Source organism: Schistocerca serialis, chromosome 4 (genome assembly GCF_023864345.2).
Source record: "Schistocerca serialis cubense isolate TAMUIC-IGC-003099 chromosome 4, iqSchSeri2.2, whole genome shotgun sequence".
Taxonomy (NCBI): domain Eukaryota; kingdom Metazoa; phylum Arthropoda; class Insecta; order Orthoptera; family Acrididae; genus Schistocerca; species Schistocerca serialis.
Window position 1 is genome coordinate 848,061,008 of NC_064641.1, and position 24,032 is coordinate 848,085,039.

General features: G+C 38.9%; 2 long non-coding RNA genes and 2 other non-coding genes across 5 annotated transcripts in view; 3 read left to right on the forward strand and 1 right to left on the reverse strand.

Annotated features, from left to right (window-relative positions):
• Nucleotides 1–569: 569 nt before the first annotated feature.
• On the reverse strand, nt 570–9,387 carry LOC126473478 (uncharacterized). The gene is made up of 2 exons (XR_007586471.1): nt 8,899–9,387; nt 570–1,016 (listed from the first exon to the last, which is right to left on the reverse strand). It is a non-coding gene; the product is annotated as an uncharacterized LOC126473478 (long non-coding RNA).
• A 317-nt stretch (nt 9,388–9,704) lies between these two features.
• LOC126476537 (small nucleolar RNA U3) lies at nt 9,705–9,912 on the forward strand. The gene has a single exon (XR_007587034.1). It is a non-coding gene; the product is annotated as a small nucleolar RNA U3 (small nucleolar RNA).
• Nucleotides 9,913–19,586: 9,674 nt separating this feature from the next.
• On the forward strand, nt 19,587–19,705 carry LOC126476630 (U5 spliceosomal RNA). Its single transcript, XR_007587115.1, has one exon. It is a non-coding gene; the product is annotated as a U5 spliceosomal RNA (small nuclear RNA).
• Nucleotides 19,706–19,753: 48 nt separating this feature from the next.
• Nucleotides 19,754–24,032, forward strand: part of LOC126473477 (uncharacterized) — a 38,534-nt gene continuing 34,255 nt past the window's right edge. For both annotated transcript variants that reach the window (XR_007586469.1, XR_007586470.1), the window contains exons 1-2: nt 19,754–19,911; nt 20,068–20,178. This is a non-coding gene — a long non-coding RNA (uncharacterized LOC126473477). The remainder of the gene's footprint in view (nt 19,912–20,067; nt 20,179–24,032) is intronic.

Sequence of the window (24,032 nt, forward strand, 5' to 3'; positions counted from 1 at the left end):
CATTTTGCTAACTGATTACAGTCTTATTCGTAGACGTGTTCATTGCATGAGGCTCAAATGAAATGATTTCTCCCTAGAGCATTGTACGAGTTTGCAGTTGTAAAAGATTGCAAAATGTTCTGTTCACTAGTGAAACTCGGTGAACTCGGCGTATCGCCCCTTCAGTATAGTTTTTGTCAGTGCACCATGTAATTGTACATATCTTTGGGGATATTTTATGAGATAGAAATGGAGAATTTCTCGCGATTTGTGCTCCAATTTATTATCCACAATTATTCAACTTTTATTTTAGTTGTGACCAACAGTGTGTCCTGAACGTGGGGATTATACTAGTGTATTAGTATATTCATAAGGAGTTGCAAATTTCACACAGTAACAGCAACTATTTAGCAGTGTTTATATTACAGCTATTAAGTGGAGTTTATTCAAGTCATATGTAAGTTTCATTTACTGATAATTTATTCAGAGGGGTTCCGTCTTTTCAAATTTGTGTCTCACATTTCTATGTACATGTAACACAAGCATAAAAATTTTTTTTGCAAATCTCTTCTAGAAGTTATATTTGCATATCAGAAAAATGAAAATCTTATTTAAGTATTAGATTTATATAACATCAAAACCAAGATGAGTATTGCACCATGATTGTCATTCAAAATGACAAACAAATTATATAGTGTGATTTAATCCCATGGACAATCAGCATTCATCTGGAACTTCATCACCATACACGGTCAGTATACAGCAGTGATAGATGGTCTGTCTGCCTTGAAATAGCTGGTGTAGGGACATAAAATACTATTCGCTTCAGCTACTCTTCGAGGCCCTGAAGGTCCAATGGATGTTGACCGGCTGCCGAATCATTTAGCATTATGTGAATGCTGAATCGAGGGGTATGTGGCCATCACACTGCTCTCCCGGCCGATTTAATGACTTTCCAGACCTGGGAGCTGCTACATCTCATTCAAGTCGCTCCTCAGTTGACATCATGAGGCTGTGTGCACCATATAGTAGTCCTCCTGCCAAGGAAAAATCCATGGTAGTACTGGGAATCAAAACTGAAAACTGCACATGGTAGCCATCTATAATGATTACTCTGCTATAGAGGCACACACATTTTGTTCTGGAGTAAAATGCAGACTATAACATTGAGATTATTATAGATCTATGTGTACAATGTTTCATATACTAAGTGGTAAACACATTCACTGTTATTTTTTCCTGAAGTACCATTTGAAGATGATTGTAGACGTTCAAGATTATGTGACTCATTTTTAAAAATGTGCAACAAATTATTTTGTAAAATGACTGGTACTGTAATGATTAGTCAAGATTCAATATCAGCTTTTTGCTTGTTACATTTTCTTCTGTTTGTTCTTAGCATTTCCCATGGCTAAGTGGTTGGTTTTATATCCTGTTTGTGCCAGGAGTCTGTTATTTCATGAATTGACAAATTATTTATTTTCATATGCTGACATGCAGTGTGTCAAGTTACATGAACAAGTTATGTTGCCTGTCACTTATCAAGCCTAAATGCCCATTGTCTTCACTTTTCCATTCCGATGTGAAATAATTGTTCTTTTGAAGTCAAACAATGAATGTTGTTATATAAGTAAACATACCAATCATTATTTTATGAAAAACTTTAAAGAAAATTTTACAGTGGTAACTTATCAGCAATTAAACTACCATAATGTATTAAAAAAGTTCTGGCTCAGATGGTGTATTCCACAAGATACATAAAATGTGGTGCATGTAGTAAGAAACCACCAAACTTCGTCTGTACAAAATAGGTTAGGCCACTGATTTAAAGAGGTCAGATTATGATGGCCAAGAGGCAAGAAGCAATTGCAGAAGGAAAGATGACACTTGCTAGATATTCATGAGCTACTATCATTTATGTACATCATAATTGATGAGTGAAGGTGCAACAATTAGGGATGACAAATTGTGGGGTTTCTTAGACACACAGATGTCTATGATCTGTCTATTACGTACACAGATCAGACAACAAACTGCACCAAAAGTAAGTGAAGAGTATGGTGCTGGGAAAGGCACAAGTGTTCTGGAGCACAGTTCACCCATTCCTGCTGTGTATTTACTTACGTTGGTATGACGACTCAGTAGATAACGTGAGGAAATAGGATGGTAGTACCTCGAGACAAAGAAAACTATATGCTCGATTATATGATGATTAACTATGTTATGATACACAATGCACGTTTAAAATATAGAATGTATCTTTTATTTTCAGAGAACAGCCGTGTAACACCTACAATGTATGCAAGCCATTGTTAGTAGTGTCGTCCTATAGGGATCTTCACCTGAAGCTCAGTAGGGGTTGCTGCAGGCAGTTATTATATTGCTAACACTAATAATATAACTGGTGACAAATTGGTTGCTTAAAGGGGCAGTCTTCCATACTGGAGAAGTTTTGAATGTTAACCTCAAGTGGCACATTGCAAGTCCTGTTTCATCAGAACATTTTTCTGCCCACAAGGTCAGAATTGTGCTTCAGTACTGTTAATGTGATTCATTTACATATCAAGTAATTCAAAAATTCTACAGCCAAGTGTAGTAAATAATATTTTTGTTTTCATTTTGTCCTAATAATAAGCTATTACAATCAATCATGTTTTGTAGATATTATCATCAGTGACAATTTTCCAAGATTTGGAATGAGTAATAAAATATAATAATTTGCATTAATCTATGTCCAGCTGTTGCACTACTCCTTAATTGTATGAAGTATTTGCTTGCACGTGAGGAGGCACAATCTTTTGGATGTTTGAAATATTCAAAGTGATTTTCATCTACATAGATAGTAACAACAGGCTCTTAATGACCAGTTTTTTTGTCCAAACTTCACTACTATCCCGTCAAAGACAACTGCTCATGTATTGCAAATGGAAATGCTGTGTGGCTAGGGCCTCCCATTGGATAGACCATTCGCCTGGTGTGAGTCTTTCAAGTTGACGCCACGTCAGTGACTTGCGTGTTGGTGGGAATGAAATGACGATGATAAGGACAACACAACACCCAGTCCCTGAGTGGAGAAAGTCTCCCACCCAGCTGGGAATTGAACCCGGGCCGTTAGGTATGACATCCTGTCACGCTGACAACTCAGCTACCAGAGGCGGACTATTGCAAATTAAAATACGTTGTGTTTTAGCTGCGAAGTTGGAATTCTCAGTGAAGCCATTTCAGCCAAGTGTAAACCTGGAGTAAAACTGCATTCAAAATTACAATCTTATTTTTTGTTTGCAATGATGTAAATTTCAGGCCACCTAGATTCTTAAGCCATTTTAAAAGTTCAGTGTCATTCATTCTATCAAAATAACTTTATAGGCTCCATTTGACAAAATGTACTCAAACATTTCCATTCAAATTATCCTTTTGTGTGACGGAGCTGTGTGCTACTTAAACTTACGTTGAAAATACAGTTGATGTAATGAAGTGTGACTTACAGCAGATAAGTTCTTTGTGACCTAATTTCAAGGTTAGTCTCTTTTTCATCCAGGGGCTAGTGTGTTATCACACACAGTACAACTATTAGAGCATAAGCAGCTCATGTCTACTTCTAAATCCTACTTCCCATTGTGTAACACATTGGAATTTAATCTCATTTCATTCACATGTGTATCACAAGGAGAGTGGTTCCTTAGATGCCTCTATGCACACACTATTAGTGTTGTATATTTTCTGACGTTTCTGTAGGAATGGTAGCTATGTGTTACGGAGATACAAAGAAAGACAGAAGACTCGAAGACAGATGTAAATTCTCCTGGGAAAGGCTACTTACTAAGTTTAAAGGACAAGCTTCAAATGGCGAATCTACAAATACAGTACAAACCCTATGGATCACTCCTTTACGGATCATGACAGACAAGATTACAGCACACACAGGGGCACCTCTTACACGAATGGAACAGAAAGAAGCCCTAATAACTGGTACAGTGGGAAGTACCTTCTGCAGTGCATTTCACAGTGGTTTTCAGAGTATAGATGTAGAATGTAATATACACCTACCTAACTTAATATTAGTTCCTGAAATATTGTAAGGATCTCACGAAATGCTATGTTACCCACCCCACCAATGTTAAATACAGAAATCATATTGGTATATACATTTTAAGTTAGTTATCAGGACCTCAACCATTCCTCTCCAGTTTTTTAATTACCACGTTCACTTGTGTCGGCTACTTCTGTTCTCCTGTTATTGTTAAACCTTGGTTATTTGCATTTTTGGTTGTAGATATGTACATAATTCTGTACATGCAAACAAAATGTGAATTACAGTTCCCTGTTATGACAAATGCAGTGAATACGACTTAACAGTATCCACATGTCCAGTTTTCAGACATACACTGCATTTATCAGTAGGCAGCCACTCTATATTCATTTACTTACTTACTTGGAATTCCATAGATCCATTTCTGATGAATAACAGGGGTGTGGAATGAGATACAAAAAACCAATTTACATCACCAAAAATGTAACAAATTGGTGAGTATGCTTAAAAGTTTGTAATGTTTCTTGCAGCGGTCTCTCCGCGATGTTTTCAGAAATTTTATAAATTATATAACTCAGTACATATCTCGAAATATCTCTTCTTATCTTACCGATTCCTAAACTTTAATGTACGATGATTATCAATGCAAAGTAGTTTCAAGCCCTATTATTCCTTGGAGCGTCCATTTACTCCAGGGAATAGCTTCTCTGCTATCTGTTTTCTCTTATGAAAAGAATGAAGGAGCTTGCCAATTAGCCGTGAAAGGAGGAGGATGGATATGTATGTATTGTCGAGCTAGTCGCCATTTTGATGAGATTCTGTATGAGAAGGAATTTAATACATGAACTAAACTAAAGTAAGTTTGTTCACGTATTATTTAACTGATTATTATTGACAGTGTCTGCTTACTACGCTGTGTTGCACGGGATCAGTGGGGAATGTCTGATTTACACTGGACGAACCTGCCGTTTTGTATGCTCAAGATATCCAGTTACTTCAAATAAATAGGCTAACATGGTCTTACCAGCAGATCTCTGGTCTTCCCCATGTGATCACCGAAAGTTAATAATTATTACAAATGTTTTCAGGAGATCGACTGACAATTTTCGTCGCACCGAGACTTCAAAATTGCTTCACTGCCTTATGGAATTTAAGTTAAGCTCAATTTAATCAGGATAGAACAGTATTGAACTATGTGAATGTGATACGCCTGCTTTGTGAATGAAAATTCCCTTAACATACGCATGCTTTTACTATTTTGATTGGTGAAGCTAAATCAGGCCGGTGTGAGAGAGGTTTTTAAATTTTTTGGATACCACAAAAAAAAAAAAAAAAAATTAAAAGTTGAATAAGTTTGGCATCTGATCTTTGGGACATGTACGAAAGAACAGACACCCTTTTTACCCAGCAACCATTATGAATTAAGAGATAAAGGAATTACCAACACTGGCTGCAAGTGTCATCGATTGAAATCAATGGGGAAAGTTGAAAATGTGTGCCACACCGGTATTTGAACCCGAGCCTCATGCTGACTAGATGCTCTGATCACTGAGTCATCCAGATACAGTGGTCACTGCAACTGCACAGACTACCTTAGTACGCCTGCCGTCTCACACAAAATTCTCAACTTAATTACTGATGTCATGCCCCTTGCCCTTTATCCTCATTACATGTGGCATTTTGCAGATTCCTGTAAGAATTCGAGCCTGGCGTGCATCTGCTTGCCTAGTAAGCAAGAGACTCTGGTTCAAATCCTAGTCCAGTGCAAATTTTCAACTTCTGCCATTGATTTCAATCAGTGCCTGCTTGCAGCCAGCATCCGTAATTCCTTGTGTCTTAATAGTTAACGTAAAATAAATAAGACATAGTTAAAGTACATATGACTTAATAAAAATAACATAAAGCAAAAAAAGTTGTACATTAACCGTCACAAACCAGGAAGACTAATAATGGCTAGAGCATTAGAAATTGGAAGTCTCGAAACATAAATACAAATGACAATACAAATTTACAAAAACACTCACTGGTCAATCTTTATGTACTTGTCAAGAGAGTACAATGACTTATCCATAAGGTAGTTTCCGAACATAGATTTAAATGTAGGTGAGACATTAATGTGGATCTTTAATATCTGATGGAAAATAATTGAAAAAAATTTGCAGTGAATAGTAGACAGCTTTCTGTGCAAGACTTAGACATTTTAGAGCCTAGTGTAAATCATTTTTAAACCTTGTATTGTGGTCATGGTATGCACTATTATATGTCAAAAAAGACGATGGTTATCACAGACAAAAATGGTAAAAGAAAATAAGTACTGAGATGTGGTGATTAATTTGGAGCTTGCAGGACAGGTTTATGCAAGAATCTCTCAGATGAATGCCATTCATTATTCTAACTGCTCTCTTATGTGCAATAAAGATTCTTCTGGCTAACGGTTGATAACTCCAAAAAATTATACCATGTGACATGACAGAGTGAAAGTAGACAAAATAAGCAGCCTTGACAGCATTCATATCAGCACAGGGGTAATTCCACATAGTGTGTAAGTTATCATACTGAGTTAAAGAAAAGAAAAGCTTATAGGTCTCTAGGATATGCCCAGACCAACTTCACGTGCCATTAGTTTGAATGCAGGGAAACTTAGAAGATTCACAATGTAATATATTTTGGTTATCACAGTTCAAGTGGATTACTTCATTTTCTTGTTGAGATGCATGAAATTGCATATATTGAGTTTTTTTAAAATATTCAATGTTAATTTAGACTTAAGCCAGTGTAAGATGTGTACAAGTACAACATTGTGCATATCTTCTAGTTCACTGATTTTTCAGCTTTGAATCAAAATAATAGTGTCATGAGCAAAAAGAGTAAATTTGCTCTCAGTGTTTGTATAGAGTGGGAGATCATTGGTGAAGATAACAAACGTCCCAAAATGGATCCTTGTGGCACTTCACATTTTAATGTGCCCCACTCAGATAAAACAAAACGGCCATCAGTATAATTAGGTATCACCATCTGCTTTCTGTTGTGTAGATATGATTCTGCCCATCTGTCAGTGTTGCAATTCAAACCATAAAATTCAGCATTCATTTGGGGGATGTTTTGTTTGTTATTTAGGGATACAAGAATTTCAGTTGTGTGAGAGAAAGTTGCCAGCTTTATTTATTTATTTACTTTTTTGAGGGGGAGGGGAATTGAACTGAACTGGTTTTTCCTGAGGATGTTGTGAATATTTAGGTGGTCTACAGTTGTTTTCTACATCAGTTTCTCTAACAATTCTGAGAAGCAATTTGTAGAGATATTGGGCAGTAAGTGGGTGAATTAGTTTTGCCGTCATTCTTAAAAACAGGTTTTCCTATACCAAACTGTGATCTCTCTGGGACAACACCTTGCTGGAATGATTCAGTGAAAATGTGAAACTTTACTAATAGTGGCTGGAGCTGTACAAATCGGGCCATATAAGTTGTGGTTAGCTCATTGTTATAAATTCTTGGCTGCTTTTAATGAGCGCTTATAACCCACATTGTCTGCTGCAGTTAATAAGTGATTGTTAAATGTTAGAAATTGTTGCAGGATTATATACCACCTTGTCATTATAGCTTATCTCTATGGCATTATCATTCTTATTGCACTCCCCACAGCCTCTCTGTGATCTTCCAAATTGAATTTATTTTAATCCTAGAGTTATCAATTTCAGATTGAACATACAAGTGTCTCAATTTTTAAGCAGTTTTAAAACCCTACAGGACAATTTGTATTAAGATCTTTGAAGGGGATCATTTGATGTTCTTAATGAGGCATATAATTCCCTTTTAGTCAGCTGCAAGAAATTTTAATTCCTTCAGTAATCCATGGTTTTCAATGTTCTTCCTCGCAATTCTTTTTGGAAATTTAAGTCCAGGGATAAATTCATTGATATACATTAGTTATCTTATACACTTAATCCAATCAATGTTTGACAAATAGTAATGAAAGGCAGTGTTTATACATCTAAAGTAATTATATGTGTGGGAAACTTTGTAAAACTGATGTTGACTTTAAACAGTTTGCCGTTATGGTCAGAAAAGCCATTTATGATTTCGCATATACTTACACTGTTTATTCTACTCTTGTAAAAAAAATGTCTAGAAGACTTTTGCAATTCTCTGTAAGTTTAGTAGGGAAGTTAACCATGGCAGACACATGACTGACTACAAAGACTTGGATCTTTTAACCAAAAGAGATCATAACTTATTCATAAAAATACAAAACTTCCATGCCAGAGCTGTGTGAATTGTAAGTACTCTAACAGATATGCCCTTTGCAGTAATTTCAATACTACAGACTTCAAAATGTTGATCTGTACATTGTTTGCAAACATTGCATCAATTCTACATAGTACTATCTATTTAATCACATCAGAAACACAGACGTACTGTGCAAGATTTTGGAGAATACAGTAAGACTCAACTAAGATTAAAAACACATTTTTAATATACCGTTTTAATCTTGTTTGTAGCTGACTGTATTGTCCAACATCGTTTGTAGTACGTCTGCTTCTCCAATGCGGTCAAATAGATGAAATAAACAATTAACAACAATAATGTATCTACAGTAGTGCAACTGATATAAAAGAAATATTGTCACGTTTACATGGAAACACCTGTCCAATTTGTAGACAAAGTAACCAAGCATCACGAAACACATCATTACGATCTATAGTGCCAATGATCCATGAAACACGAAACTAATTTGAAAAGTTGATATGAACATATAAATTATTAGTTGGCTCTTCTAAGACAACTGTTTGTTTTTCATTACAAAGTAGTTCATTACAAAGTAAGTGTGTGTGTGTTTTTTCTTCAGTGAAATGAACTGATTATTCATTGTTTCATTAAAGTGTAGCTTACCACACGTTCGTATTGGTGAGCATCAACATAACCCCAAAATTAACTGAAATCCCGTTGGATACAGAAGACACCCCAAACATGTACAGAGTGGGAATGGCTACAGCAATTAATGCAGCCAGTCAAATATTAGCACGGTAATAATGTGACGCGAAACAAATATCCGATCGACGAAGCTTCGGTGCAGTAAAATAAGTAATTGACGTACATGCCAAGTGTGGTTAGACACCTTTAAAGAAATTGCAAATATATTTTTTATAGGGATTTTGACATTTTCGAGATGTAAGTAACGAAAATTATGTCACGTATAATATCCAGCATACGATTTAGTAACGAGCCTTTATAAAATATGTCGACGCACAAACATAACCCAGTAACCAGTTTAAAGTTAGTTCCGCCCTTAATCCGAGGTTTCAGGAACATAACCCCCACACCAAACACACGCAGATTACTATGCCATTGCCAGCAACCAGCATGCCTGCGAAGTGTGAGTGTGGACCTTGTCCTACTGACAAGTAACGGGTGTTTTCGGAAGTCACTCTCACGCAAGCCATCTAACGTACGGCGCTGAACTACTGTGTCCCGCTGCAGTTCTGTCGCCATCCATGAGAACATTTTCAGCGTGTAATATAGAATACAGGATACGGATACTGCTAAAAAGCAGTGATTGCGCATATTTATTACGGTAAAATGAGTTAATGGAGCTGTTTTTGCTCCAACTTGACCCTTGTATCAGTGGCATTGATTGTTCTCGAAAACGATGCTGTCCCGGCGTGGAGATAAGTATCTGAGTAAGGCATCGTAGTGTTAAGATCATACTTCACAGGATCATTTCTGTAGTATGTCTTCAACTCTCTCTAGTTCAATACTGGAGTAGACGCAACCACGATGATGAGTGGTAGCACTTTCCCTGAGCGTGAGGCATGCAGAATGGGATTCGTAGGATCTCATCTGCAATCGATGATCGTTCACCATGCCTTTTGGGGCGTGGGAAGGGAATAGTGCTTTCCGAGTGGTGTTTTTTAATACAACGAAACAAGGCTGTTGAAATTTCACAATTTAGAGTTAAAGTTAATAGTTTTTAGTCAATTCCATTTCGTTCGCCATTGTCGCCTTCATGCTTGTAAGATTACCATGTATTTATATAGGTGGTGGTATTCTCAAATTAAGTACATATGCGGCTAGTAGTCGCTAAACGGCGGAGTTGGTTTAAGCTTTCTTATTCATTAAAATGAACAGTTAAATAGTGTCTGGTGAGGAACGTCAATAAGGACCCCGGAATAAAACACTGAGTGAAGTTCTGTATCCTTCATTGAAACAAATAACCAAGAGGCTGAGTATTCTGTTCTTACGACTATTTCATTATTTGTGCGCGAGGATATCAACAAACTATGTTTAACCCTTAACTGACATGCAGCAGTCTCGTAGACCAGCAGCATTTCCTTATCGCTTCCTTTTGCTGAAGTATTCGAGCTACTACTGCTACCTTTCAGTTGGAGTGTGGAGGCCGTGCAGTGACGAGCTTGTTTTTCTACCACTGTTAGTTTCCTCTCGTGTTGAACGTCTGCGAGATCGCGGCATAGCAGTTACGTAACTTTTCTCTGGTAATTTGCTTTCTGTGTATTTAAATCTATTTTTATTTTAGCTTCAGATATCAGGTAATAAGTAAACTTATATCCAGGTTTCTTCATTACAGAGATGACAGCAGAAAGACCATCTACGTCGAGCATTCTAACGGTAAATGACCCTAATTTTGAGGTTTTCAGGCTTGTCTTGCTGAGTGTCTAGACAATAATAATGACATGGCAGAATCGTACGAAATTGAAAGCAGCCATACCTACCTGAGATTCTGAACCAGAGTTAGATAACGTGCCAGAGATGGAATACACGCATGCTGATGGTAGCGATAACGGCAGGAATGATGGCTCCTACGCGTAGTTTTACAAAAAAAATAAAGTGTTTAAAATGGAGGAAAGAACAACTTCCGTTAAGTGTAAGGACAAGGCGCCGTAACATAATCGTTCAAGTCCCTGGAATTTGACCACTGGCTAGAAGTTTGGGAGAAAATCCAGAAACAGAACCCGTATAGGAACTTTTGTTTTCCGGAAATATTCTGTCAGGAATAATCACATGGCCAAATGCAAAAATATCAAAAATGAGAACAGACTATGAGAACCATGAGAGATTGACTTATCTTCATGACCTTGACATGATCGAACTAAAATCATTCATTGGCCTTCTTAAGTATTCAGCGAGATTCAAATCAGGCAACGAGTCCCTAGACTGTCTCTTTGCAACTGACGGGACAGGACGTGATATTTTGCGATGCACCACGACAAAAGATCTTAGGTTTGATACGCCAGAAGATAGGGAGGAAAGAAAGAAGATCCTGCTGCAGCAATGTCAAAGATTTTTAAGCCGGCCGCGGTGGTCTAGCGGTTCTAGGCGCCCAGTCCGGAACCGTGCGACTGCTACGGTCGCAGGTTCGAATCCTGCCTCGGGCATGGATGTGTGTGCTGTCTTTAGGTTAGTTAGGTTTAAGTAGTTCTAAGTTCTAGGGGACTGATGACCACAGATGTTAAGTCCCATAGTCCTCAGAGCCATTTGAACCATTTTTTTTTTTTTTTTTTTTGAAAGATTTTTAATCTTTAGTGAAAACAGTCAACAGTGTATTACCTTGGGAGCTGCAGCTGTGGATGAATTGTTGGCACCGTGCAGAGGGTGTTGCTGCATCTTTAGGTACATCCTAAAGAAACAGGCAAAATATGGCATAAAAGTAATGTATCAGACTGATGTTAGAGCTCATTATCTTTATAATGCATAAATCTACTGTGGAAGAGGGAGTGACAGTTTGACTTCGTCAAATGAAGATAAGAGGCTGAAAATACCAACTCAGGCTGTGATGAGGCTCATGAAACCAATAGAAGCTCATAGAAATGTGGCGGCAGATAATTGGTTTGGATTCATAGAACTGGTTCAGTAACTTCGTCAGAAGGGGATGACACTTGTGGGGACACTAAAGAAGAATAAACCAAAAAACCCTAGTAACTGTCTTTCTGAAAGCAGAACACCGCCGTTTACGGCTTCATGGAAGAGATGTCACCGCTCTTTATGTTCCAAAGGTGGGAAAGCTGTAATCCTGGTCTCCAGTATGCATCATTCTGAGAGTTTCGATCCAGAGGAATCGTAAACCAGAAATTACGTCTTCTATAACGTAACAAAAGGCGGTATGGATAAAAAACGTGCAGCTTATACAGCAAGCCGCAGGACATGAAGATGGCCTGTATCAGTTTTTTTTCCCACTGGTAGATATTGTCAACGACGTAAACGATTATCGCCTATACCAATCTTTCAATAAGACTCCAGACACAACACGCTTTGAAGTCATGAAATCGTTAGCAAAGGCGCTAACATATCCCCTTATGACTCGCCGACTGCAGATACGAAGTCTTACAAGGGAACTTACTGTTTCAATCAGACACATACTGCAGATACCAGATGAAGAACATCCCCAGCCTCAGGCTCTTGAGAACTGTTTTGAAAAAAGAAAAACCTGCAACTTTTGCCCTCTTAAACTGAGGAAAAAGACTAAATATCCTTGTCCAACAGTGTGGACGTGCAGTACGTCATGAACGTGCACGAAAAATGTGCTTTGAAGCGAAAAAATAAGAGAATTTTTACTCAGACAGCCACAGACTTTGAAGCTGAAGTGCCCGTTTTTTCTCAATATGTATTATTTTCTTTTGATAATAACTACTTTTGGCATTATAATTGTTTCCAGTAAATATGGCTCATATTTGTTTGAAATAAACTTACGAGGTGTGACAGACCGCAGCATTTAGTTACGTCAGAAATATTAGACATGTTGGCTGAGGATTAAGCGAGCTTTTTAACAGTATCTTTCGTCCATGTTGTGTTACAAGTTTATACACTGAAGAGCCAAAGAAAGTGGTACACCTACCTAATATCGTGTAGGGCTCCCGCGGGCAAGACTCGACTAATGTCTGAAGTAGTACTGAACGGAACTGATACCTTGTATCCTGCAAGGCTGTCCATAAATCCGTAAGAGTATGAGGGGGTGGAGAACTCTTCTCAACAGCACGTTACAAGGCATCCCAGAAATGCTCAATAACGTTCATGTCTGGAGAGTCAAGTGGCCAGCGGAATTGTTTAAACTCAAAAGCGTGTTCCTGGAGCCACTCTGTAGCAATCCTGGACGTGTGGGTATCTCAGTGTCCTGCTGGAACTGCCCAAGTCCGTCGGAATGCACAATGAGCATGAATGGATGCAGGTAATCAGAGATGATGCTTACACATGTGTCACCTGTCAGAGACGTGTCTAGACGTATCAGGGGTCCCATATCGCTCCAACTTTACAAGCCCCAGACCATTACAGAGCCTTCACCAGCTTGAACAGTCCCCTGCTGACATGCAGTGTCCTTGGACTCAAGAGGTTGTCTCCATGCCCGTACACGTCCATCCGCTCGATACAAATTGAAACGAGACTCGTCCGATCAGGCAACATGTTTCTAGTCATCAACAGACTAATATCAGTGTTGACGGGCCCAGGCGAGGCATAAAGCTTTTGTGTCATGCAGTCATCAAGGATATACGATGATGTTTCGTTGAACGGTTAGCACGCTGACACTTGTTGATGGTCTAGCATTGATATCTGCAGCAATTTGTGGAAGGGTTGCACTTCTGTCACGTTGAACGACTCTCGTCAGTCGTCGTTTGTCCCGTTCTTGCAGGATCTTTTTCCGACCGGAGCGATGTGGGATGTTTTATTGGGACCCAGATATTCATTGTACACTCGTGAAATGGTCATACGGCAAAATCTCCACTTCATCGCTACTTCGGAGATGCTGTGTCCCATTGTACGTGCGCCGACTACAACACCACTTTCTATCTCACTTAAACATCGACAACCTGCCATTGTAGCAGCAGTAACCAGTGTAACAACTGTGCCAGACACTTCTTTTATATAGGCGTTGCCGACCGCAGCGGCGTATTCTGCCTGTTTATATACCTCTGTGTTTGAATACGCATGCCTGTACCAGTTTCTTTGGCACTTCAGTGTATAAGCATAGTACAAGTGGTTGGGCCGTGGCCGGGTAACTACAGTTCACAAGAGGTCTTGCAAACTCGACATAATTTTGTCGCCATCATTGACTTTGCGATCGTTTGTTTCACAACGCGCGAGACGAACATGACTTTCAAAACAACATTCACTCAAACTTTTTTTACTGATGGTTACTTTAGCCCTTAACTGGTGATGTTAGGTGTCAGACACCCAGCTAAATCTTTGAAGCCCCATTATTACCAGATTGTCGCGATTACATCATTGTTAGTTCCTATACCTTCAAGTCAGTTTGTTGCAAGTCGGCCTGAAGCGCGATACTCAACAGAGCGGTGAGTTGTTTGATTTCATACGCGATTTTTTAAAGTTACTGGGTATTTTTCACCCAACCTCACCAGTTGCTGAACTTTTTTTTGGAATATTCTCGTATTCTATTTTATAGGAAGTATGGCATCTAGCAGGTTTCTTGTGATAACTAATAACCCTGGATGCAGTTCTCATCAAAGCAGTGAGTTTATTTGATTAGTTATTACTAGAAACTCTGCTTATCGATAACCACGCTAGTTACCTTGAGATTTTCTCGTTTTCCGATTTTCAGCTGACATGCCATCAAGAAGGTGGTCTCTGAAACCTAGTGTTCCTGGATTTGGTGACTGGGCGAGATCTATACTGGATGAGTCTGAGAGTGAATGTAGTGGGGTTGAAAATGTTATAGAACAAGGTTTCGAGAGTGCCCATGAAACCGAATTAGAGCAAGAAGCACGTGAAGCTAAGAATGAGGTGCATGGTATACCTAATGCTTCAGTTCCTGGATCATCCCCAAGTTCACTGTAACCACCACGTTCCTTTGAAACAGACACATCGTCATCAGATGAAAACGAACCCCTTTCAAAAAGGCAGAATCGTCAATACGAGCGAAAGAAGTACACTCCTGGAAATGGAAAAAAGAACACATTGACACCGGTGTGTCAGACCCACCATACTTGCTCCGGACACTGCGAGAGGGCTGTACAAGCAATGATCACACGCACGGCACAGCGGACACACCAGGAACCGCGGTTTTGGCCGTCGAATGGCGCTAGCTGCGCAGCATTTGTGCACCGCCGCCGTCAGTGTCAGCCAGTTTGCCGTGGTATACGGAGCTCCATCGCAGTCTTTAACACTGGTAGCATGCCGCGACAGCGTGGACGTGAACCGTATGTGCAGTTGACGGACTTTGAGCGAGGGCGTATAGTGGGCATGCGGGAGGCCGGGTGGACGTACCGCCGAATTGCTCAACACGTGGGGCGTGAGGTCTCCACAGTACATCGATGTTGTCGCCAGTGGTCGGCGGAAGGTGCACGTGCCCGTCGACCTGGGACCGGACCGCAGCGACGCACGGATGCACGCCAAGACCGTAGGATCCTACGCAGTGCCGTAGGGGACCGCACCGCCACTTCCCAGCAAATTAGGGACACTGTTGCTCCTGGGGTATCGGCGAGGACCATTCGCAACCGTCTCCATGAAGCTAGGCTACGGTCCCGCACACCGTTAGGCCGTCTTCCGCTCACGCCCCAACATCGTGCAGCCCGCCTCCAGTGGTGTCGCGACAGGCGTGAATGGAGGGACGAATGGAGACGTGTCGTCTTCAGCGATGAGAGTCGCTTCTGCCTTGGTGCCAATGATGGTCGTATGCGTGTTTGGCGCCGTGTAGGTGAGCGCCACAATCAGGACTGCATACGACCGAGGCACACAGGGCCAACACCCGGCATCATGGTGTGGGGAGCGATCTCCTACACTGGCCGTACACCACTGGTGATCGTCGAGGGGACACTGAATAGTGCACGGTACATCCAAACCGTCATCGAACCCATCGTTCTACCATTCCTAGACCGGCAAGGGAACTTGCTGTTCCAACAGGACAATGCACGTCCGCATGTATCCCGTGCCACCCAACGTGCTCTAGAAGGTGTAAGTCAACTACCCTGGCCAGCAAGATCTCCGGATCTGTCCCCCATTGAGCATGTTTGGGACTGGATGAAGCGTCGTCTCACGCGGTCTGCACGTCCAGCACGAACGCTGGTCCAACTGAGGCTCCAGGTGGAAATGGCATGGCAAGCCGTTCCACAGGACTACATCCAGCATTTCTACGATCGTCTCCATGGGAGAATAGCAGCCTGCATTGCTGCGAAAGGTGGATATACACTGTACTAGTGCCGACATTGTGCATGCTCTGTTGCCTGTGTCTATGTGCCTGTGGTTCTGTCAGTGTGATCATGTGATGTATCTGACCCCAGGAATGTGTCAATAAAGTTTCCCCTTCCTGGGACAATGAATTCACGGTGTTCTTATTTCAATTTCCAGGAGTGTATTATGGGAAGAACTGTTTCATATGGTCCAAAAAACCTCCAGCTTCAAATGTTCGCACAAGGAAACAATATCGTTTCACATTTACCGGGAATAATTGGCCCTGCCAAAGCCCTTGGTCAGATTTGTAGACCCCCGACTGCTTGGACGCTATTTTTAGTGAGAGAATACTGAATGAAATAATTCTGCAAACCAATAAAAAATTGGCCCTCTTGAGGGAAAAGTTGTCTGATGATACAAGAACTGACTACAAAGACTTGGATCTGATCGAATTTAAGGCTTTTTTGGGGATTCTCACGTTCACAGCCATATTAAAATCTAATAATGAAGATCTTCAAGCCATGTTTGCAACCGACGGTACTGGTCGTGATATATTTCGTTGTACAATGTCACTGAAGAGGGTCTTGGTGTTCCTGCTCAGTATACGTTTTGATGACGCCTCAGACAGAGATGTGAGGAAAAAATGTGATGCAACAGCTCCTATAAAATGGGTTTTCCAAGAGTTTATGAAAAACTGTATGGCTAGTTACCCAACTGTAATGTACGCTTGCATTGACGAAATGTTCGTGGTCGATGCCGCTTTAAAATGTATATCCCCAGCAAACCTATAAAATATGGACTCCAAATAATGGCTTTGGCAGATGCAAAAACCCACTACTTGCTAAACGCCTACATTTACTCTGGAAAGGATAGTGATGGCAGAACTCCCACTGATGAAGAGAAGAAATTTTCCAAGCCAACTCAAGCAGTGTTCGAATTGACCAAACCCATTATCGGAAGTAACCGCAAAGCACAGCAGATAATTGGTTTTCGTCCATTGCCCTCGTACAGGAACTACGTAAAAGGGGCTTGACATACGTAGGAACACTGCGAAGAAATAAACAAGGAATACCGAAAGAATTTTTACGTGCCAAGGTAAGAGAAGTAGGAGAAGCTCTATGGTTTCACAAAGGAAACAACACTACTACTCTCTTATGTACCAAAGAAAGGCAAGGCCACCCTACTTGCATCCTCAATGCACCATACCCAGTCAAATGATCCAGAAACCAGAAATCATTGCCTTTTATAACAACACAAAAGGTGGCGTCGACGCCTTAGATGAGAAATGCACAGTATACTCAACAAGTAGACGCACAAGGCGATGGCCATTAGCCATATTTTTCACCCTAATGAACATTAGCCTAGTGAATGCCTATGTTATCTACCGTGGATTCCCAGGGAATCCAGAGCTAACCAGATTGGAATACATCAAAAATCTTGCCAAGGAACTCTTAGGCCCTCATCTCAATCGTCGACTTCAAAACGACCATTTGCCCCGTGAATTGCAGCTGAACATCAGCAGAATTCTCAAGATACCAGCTCCATGTAAAGCCAGACGAGACTTGGGCAAACAAGTGAGGTGTAAGAAGTGCCCACCAGGCTCTGACAGATAAACGAAAAAGATCTGTAACAGCTTCAACGTTCCGATTTGCGTAGAGTAATGGCTTGCCAATTCTTCTGTGTGTAATAACTTGTCAAAAAATAATGTGCTTTTTAAAAGGTTCATTATTGCTTTATACAGTAATATTCAAATTCGTTTATAAAATTTTTTTCAGATATATGTATTTCGTGACATGTTGCAAACCTTGTTATGGACTTACATATATTTCAAAACTTGTCTATTCTGTTCACTGTAAATAATTTTCTGCTGCCAAAAGTTGTTCAGAGATGTCAATAAAAGTTACTTTTGCAATGTATGTAGAAACTTTTCATTTCTCCTTCACTATTGAAGTATGAGGGCCATGGAAATTATTGGGTATCTATAACCCAACCTCACCAGTTGTGTTACAGAAATATCACCTCACCAGTTACGGGTTAAACAACGAAGTTACAACGTTTATAAAAGTGTAAAGTTCTGCTTTTATGTGAACTGGGCTTTGGATAAGAGAGAAACTTATTGAAAATGTTGCACTCTTTTTCCACCATTGAATCTAGTATCGTACACCAAACGCGTAAACAAAGTTGACACTCTTCACGGAAGCTAATAGGGGCATTCACATACGTTGGCTTTCTATTTTAATTTTTTTATTGTTATTCGGGGACAGCGCGAACGCAATGCAGATTACCAGAAATAATGCGCCCAAGTTATGCGCATTTTTTGCATTTATTTATTAACATAACATCATTGCAACAATACATGTACAGAAAAATGCAATTGTGAATAGCTGGTCAATATTTCACATAATCGAAATCCTTTAAAAACAGAAATAAATACAACTGACATGTGTGACAAGTTATTTACAGAAAGCTTTTAGTAACAATTCTAAAATAAAGTCAGTATGTGTTGTGAAATGTAAATAAGTGCCTCAGGTAAGAAACTAATCGGCACAGATGCGTCCGTCGCACTCCTGCGCAGATGTGTGTTGTTCTTAAATTTCAGTCGTTATTGTGTAAACAAAACAGGCGATTTGCCAATGTCATGTGCCAGACTCGCTCTCCTATATGCAGTTTTTCGGAATCTAGTTCATTTGCATGTGACATTTCGCTAAAGAGCTGAATGATGAATTAATACATCTAGAGAAAACTCTCGTTTCCAAATCGTAAGACTGTTATAGTTGCAAGGCACTAATTTCCACAGTGGTATAAGCATCAGTTACAGTTTAATTTGGCAGTAGGCATCTGAAATAAACCACGAGATTTTTGACTCATTCATTTCAACCAATATGTTTTAATGTAATATTTAATCAGTCATAATTTTTTCCGTATACTTCTGAAGGACAGTGAAATACTGTGAAAACTTTAGTCACAGCACTTCCAGATCTGTCCAGGTCACTTTACAGAGAACGAAATAATCATTTATTGCAGTTTGTTACTGCATGTGGTTGAATGCAAGGACATGTACAAGATTCATTACTTCTTGAAACATAAGGGAAGCGGGGAGGACTGTTTCCCTGCTCATCACCAAGCCTCACGAAGGCAATCTGTGCCGCCAACCGTTAAGTACGAAAGCCGCCGTGGTCTGTGCTGCCATCTCTTGCCTCGCAGTGAAAATAGCGGATGGGAAGTCACCAACCAAACAGGCCAAGTAATGGTTCTTTATTCGTGAAACAGCTTTTGGTGGTAGTTACATATGTTAATATCTCTAGATCAGAATGCATTTTCCAAGTCAGCAACAATTAACACTTAATTTTAGGCGAAATATGTCCAGAAATTCTGCTTTCGTGATGTGTTCTTGTTCAAAGGGCATACGATGGAAAGGCATAAGTACCGCAGAAGGCCTGTTCACGTTACTCTTGTTTCCCTTCAAGACGAATAAATCTTTCGCCTTTTACTAAAGATTTCCGTGGAGGGGAACACTAAATGAGTCTATAACTAATTTTTCGAAGTGCTCGGCTTACGCTGAGCCACAAATACAATTCATAATTAGTTGACAGTGGGTGATGTGCATCTGTTTTCTTACCTGTGATTTGTCACAGTGAAGGAGTCCGGGTCCTTGTATCACTTCGCAGTGGTTCGCACTCAGCCAGTGTTATTTCCGCGACTTCTCACCGTATGATAAAGTTACACTTGTTCACACAGAAAATTGCATCCCAACAAAACTGTCGTTAGCAAGTATGTTTTACATTTTTTTTCTTCCGTTGGTTTTACTTTTGTTTTAAGGAAAAAATTGTGGAAATATTAATAGTGTAATTAATATGTAAGAAGCCATACAGTACCGTAATAGTTCGTGTTTAGAAAACGAATTCTGACGTATTGGTATGTTCACAGGTACCCGAACTAAATTTCAGTCACTCAGTAAAGCGATAATTCAAAATATCATTGTCTACAGATCTGGAGAAATTGCCAATGCGTCTTTAGACTGTCTTTGTCAGACGAGAGGTTAGTTTCTAAGTGTTTCGATGAACTTAATTTCTTAAATGGGATCGTTGTTGCAAATGTAAAACATCCTCCATTGAGTGGCTTTCATTACAGTAAATATTAGTAATACTAAGTTAGATTGCTTGTAATTAGTGACAGCAAAAATGTTTAATAATCATTGTGATTTTGCAGACGTAGTTTTATTTATTTATATATTTATTCATCCGTAAACAAATTTCTTTGTATGAATGTCGGAATTATACATACATATTTACATTATTTTGTCACGTAAGATAATGAAATACAAGCTATAAATAATAAATTCATAATATATGTATATGTATATTACACACACAATTTATCATTGAATTGCATAATGCAGAAGAACCTGCTTCAATCAAAAGAAATAGATCACAAGACTTCTCTAATCGAGTAAAAACTATTTTTAATAAATATTCTTTAAGGAATGCTTTAGATTTACAGAGTTCCTTTATGTTTTTTATTTCTTTTGTTTATCTTGACACCTTGGTAAAACCACAGTCGAACATATGTTAGACTGTGGTAAAACATAGTGGTTTGGGTTTTAGTTTTATTCATTCTGTCTAGGTACAAGCAATTACTGTTTCTGGATTGGTGATCATGTATGCACCTGTTTGTTAAATATTGCTCAATATTTTTGTGAATAAAAACTGTAGTTTGCAAGATATATTCACTTGGATTGTCAGAATACCCCATTTTTAAATAGCTCACTGCAGTGCACTCTTTTGTGACTCTTGCTCATTATTCTGATAGCTCATTTTTGCTATCTGAACACATATTTCACATTTTGGGCATTTGCACCACAGAATGTTATGCCGTAACTTATTATAGAATGTATGTGTCCAAAGTATGTCATTCTCTGGCATGAACTATTGCACACGGTGTCTAATATTCGTAAGGCATAACATGCTGTGCTAATTTTTTTCCCAAGCATCCTAATATGTTCATCCCATTTTAGTTGTATGATCAACATATATACCCAAAAATTTTGTGCTGACTACACACTCTATGGTTTCATTTTGTCATATTCGGTTTTTTCTTTATATAGAAGTTTATGTTATTAGTTGTTTTCACATTAAGGGCTACTTTGTTGTTATGTGACCAGTTGTGAACTGCCATAAGTGCCTTTTCAGCTTTTACATTTAACATTTCTGGTGTCCTGTCTGTAATTATTATATTGCTGTCATCAGCAAATAACACTGTTTCATCTTGCATTACCCACTGTGGGAAGTCATTAATATAAATGAGAAATAGTACTGGGCCTAGCACACTCCCTTGAGGTACTCCAATGTTCAAATATTCTTCATCTGAAAGATGTTTCACCAAAAAATTTGAGCTACTTGAAATTTGAGATATCTCCACCCTCTTCCTAGTGCGTAAAATTTACTTAGTAGTATTTCGTGGTCAACTGTATCAAATGCGTTACTGAGATCTAGAAAAATCTCTGTTATTTGTTCTCCTTTATCTAGGGCTTCTAGAACTACTCTTGTAAATTTTTCTATAGCTGTTTCTGTTCCCTTTCCAGTCCTGAAACCAAACTATTCTTTGCATAGAAGTTGGTATTTGTTTAAGTAGTCCATAAGTCTGTTTTTCATAATAGTTTCCATTATTTTTGAAAAAGAAGACGGCAATGTAACTGGTCTGTAATTCTCTACATTTTCTGTACAACCTTTTTTGTGTATGCGAAGAATTTTTGCGTGCTTTAGATAATTATGGAAGCAACCTGATGAGAATGACTCATTTATAATGTCTGCTAAGGGTTTTTTTAATGCTGCTAATGCAGTCTTTTAGTATATACATTGGAACTTCATCTAAACCTGTGGATGATTTACTCTTGAATTTGTGTACAATGCTACTGATTTCCTCTCCATTTGTGGCTAGCAGTAGCATTGTGTGAGATACATAGTTCTTTGCCATTGTGTGTTGTGTTTTAGGAAGCTTTTCTTGCAGTTTTGTTGCTATATTACTAAAGTAGTTGTTTATAAAGTTTGCCAGGCCCTTAGGATTATCTATTAAACTACCTTTATTTCTAATTTTTATGTTCATCTGCTTTGATTTTGAGTTACCAGTTTCTTGTTTTACTATATTGCATATGGCTCTGCTTTTATTGTTTGAGTTCTGTATGGTCTCTTCATTTTGGATTCTCTTTGCTTCCTGCAACAGTTTTGTACCTGAGAAAAAACTATAAGAAGGCTGGGTCACTCTTGTAATTTTTGATAGATCTCCGATATTTGAGTGTTTCAGAGGATTTTCTGATACCTTTTGTTACCCAAGTCTTCCTGCTAGATCCCCCAACAGAATGTACTACTTTAGGAAACATTTCCTCAAATTTTAACTTGAATATATTCATGAATTTGTTGAATTTTTCATTAAATGTGTTCCTGAATATACTTCTGACCATGTCTGGCCAGTCATCTGTGTTGCAAATTCACACCTTTTTGATTTAGAAAAAACACTTCTGTAGCTAAGCACTTTTGCTTGTAACTTTGTAGATATTTTAAGTTTTGCTCTTTGACCAAAGTTCCGACTCTGATTACTGGTTGTTATGCGTATTTAACCACATCAAGTCTCTTGAGAGAGAATTGTGAAGATTCAAGAAGTCTCTTAGAGGATTTGCAGTTTAAAAGTGCTATAATTATGAAATAAGTGTGCAGTATGAGTGATTGAACTGTGTTTAATTGATGTTGTTGTGCTATTTTAAAGGAATGATAAATGTTAAATTCAGTGAGTGAATAATCAAAATCTCATTTTCCACATGTTAAGCGGTCCTATACCCGTAAATTTTCCGCCATTTAATTATTGGACTTGTTGGAGAATAATGGTGCGACATTGACCTGTAACAGAGTTCGAGGTCCAGAATATGCATTTTGAGTCTGTTGATATGAAAGTGGGAACTACAGATCTTCCAGTTTAATCAGGAATTGTTTAAGTACAGTACTTGAAGGTAACCTAGGAAAAGCTTACTTATGTAGGTGGTTGTAGTGTCTGCAAAAAGTTCTTGTGTGTGCAGTTGCCATGTGTAACACCAGGTGTAAATTTTTTCTCCAAGGGTCTTGAATTGTGTTGGAACAAAAGTGAGGCATTCATTGTTGTTGTTGTTGTGGTTTTCAGTCCTGAGACTGGTTTGATGCAGCTCTCCATGCTACTCTATCCTGTGCAAGCTTCTTCATCTCCCAGTACCTACTGCAACCCACATCCTTCTGAATCTGCTTAGTGTATGAGGCATTCATATGACTCAATAATATTGTTTTCATTTCATTACACTTATACAGATGTCTGAGTTCTGCTGTGTTAACATTGCCAAGTCCTGTAGGCATGTGGAGTATTAACCACAACGGTCATATTGAAACCAGAATCAAATGCACTTTTTAGGTTACTTGTCTCTAAATGATATTTTCTGGAGAAAAAGGCAATATTGCGTCTTATTGATGTAATACATTCAGGAACACAGCTGTGTTTGACCAACCATAATCGGTACTGAATGTGCATGTCGTCATATAATATGCAGACACAGTACATCAATCTCGTGAGGCACAAGGTTCTTATAAAGAAGTACGAATGTCGGTCAACAGATGGCACTAGGCAAATAACGTTAACTGCGCTTTTTAGTTGCTACTTGCAACTTCTAGTTAACGATTTGTCACAGAAATAACAGTTGGACTCGAGTGCTGAGCCGGGGCAGTAGGAACCACAGAAAATTAAATTATTCCATTGTAACCAAGAGCGTTTATATGCTTCCTATCTCTTTTTTATTATCTAGTAAGGTCTGGAAAAAGGAATAACTCGTTCTTATATAATAGTTCACAAAAATTTATTTTTAAGCTAGGAAAGAAATA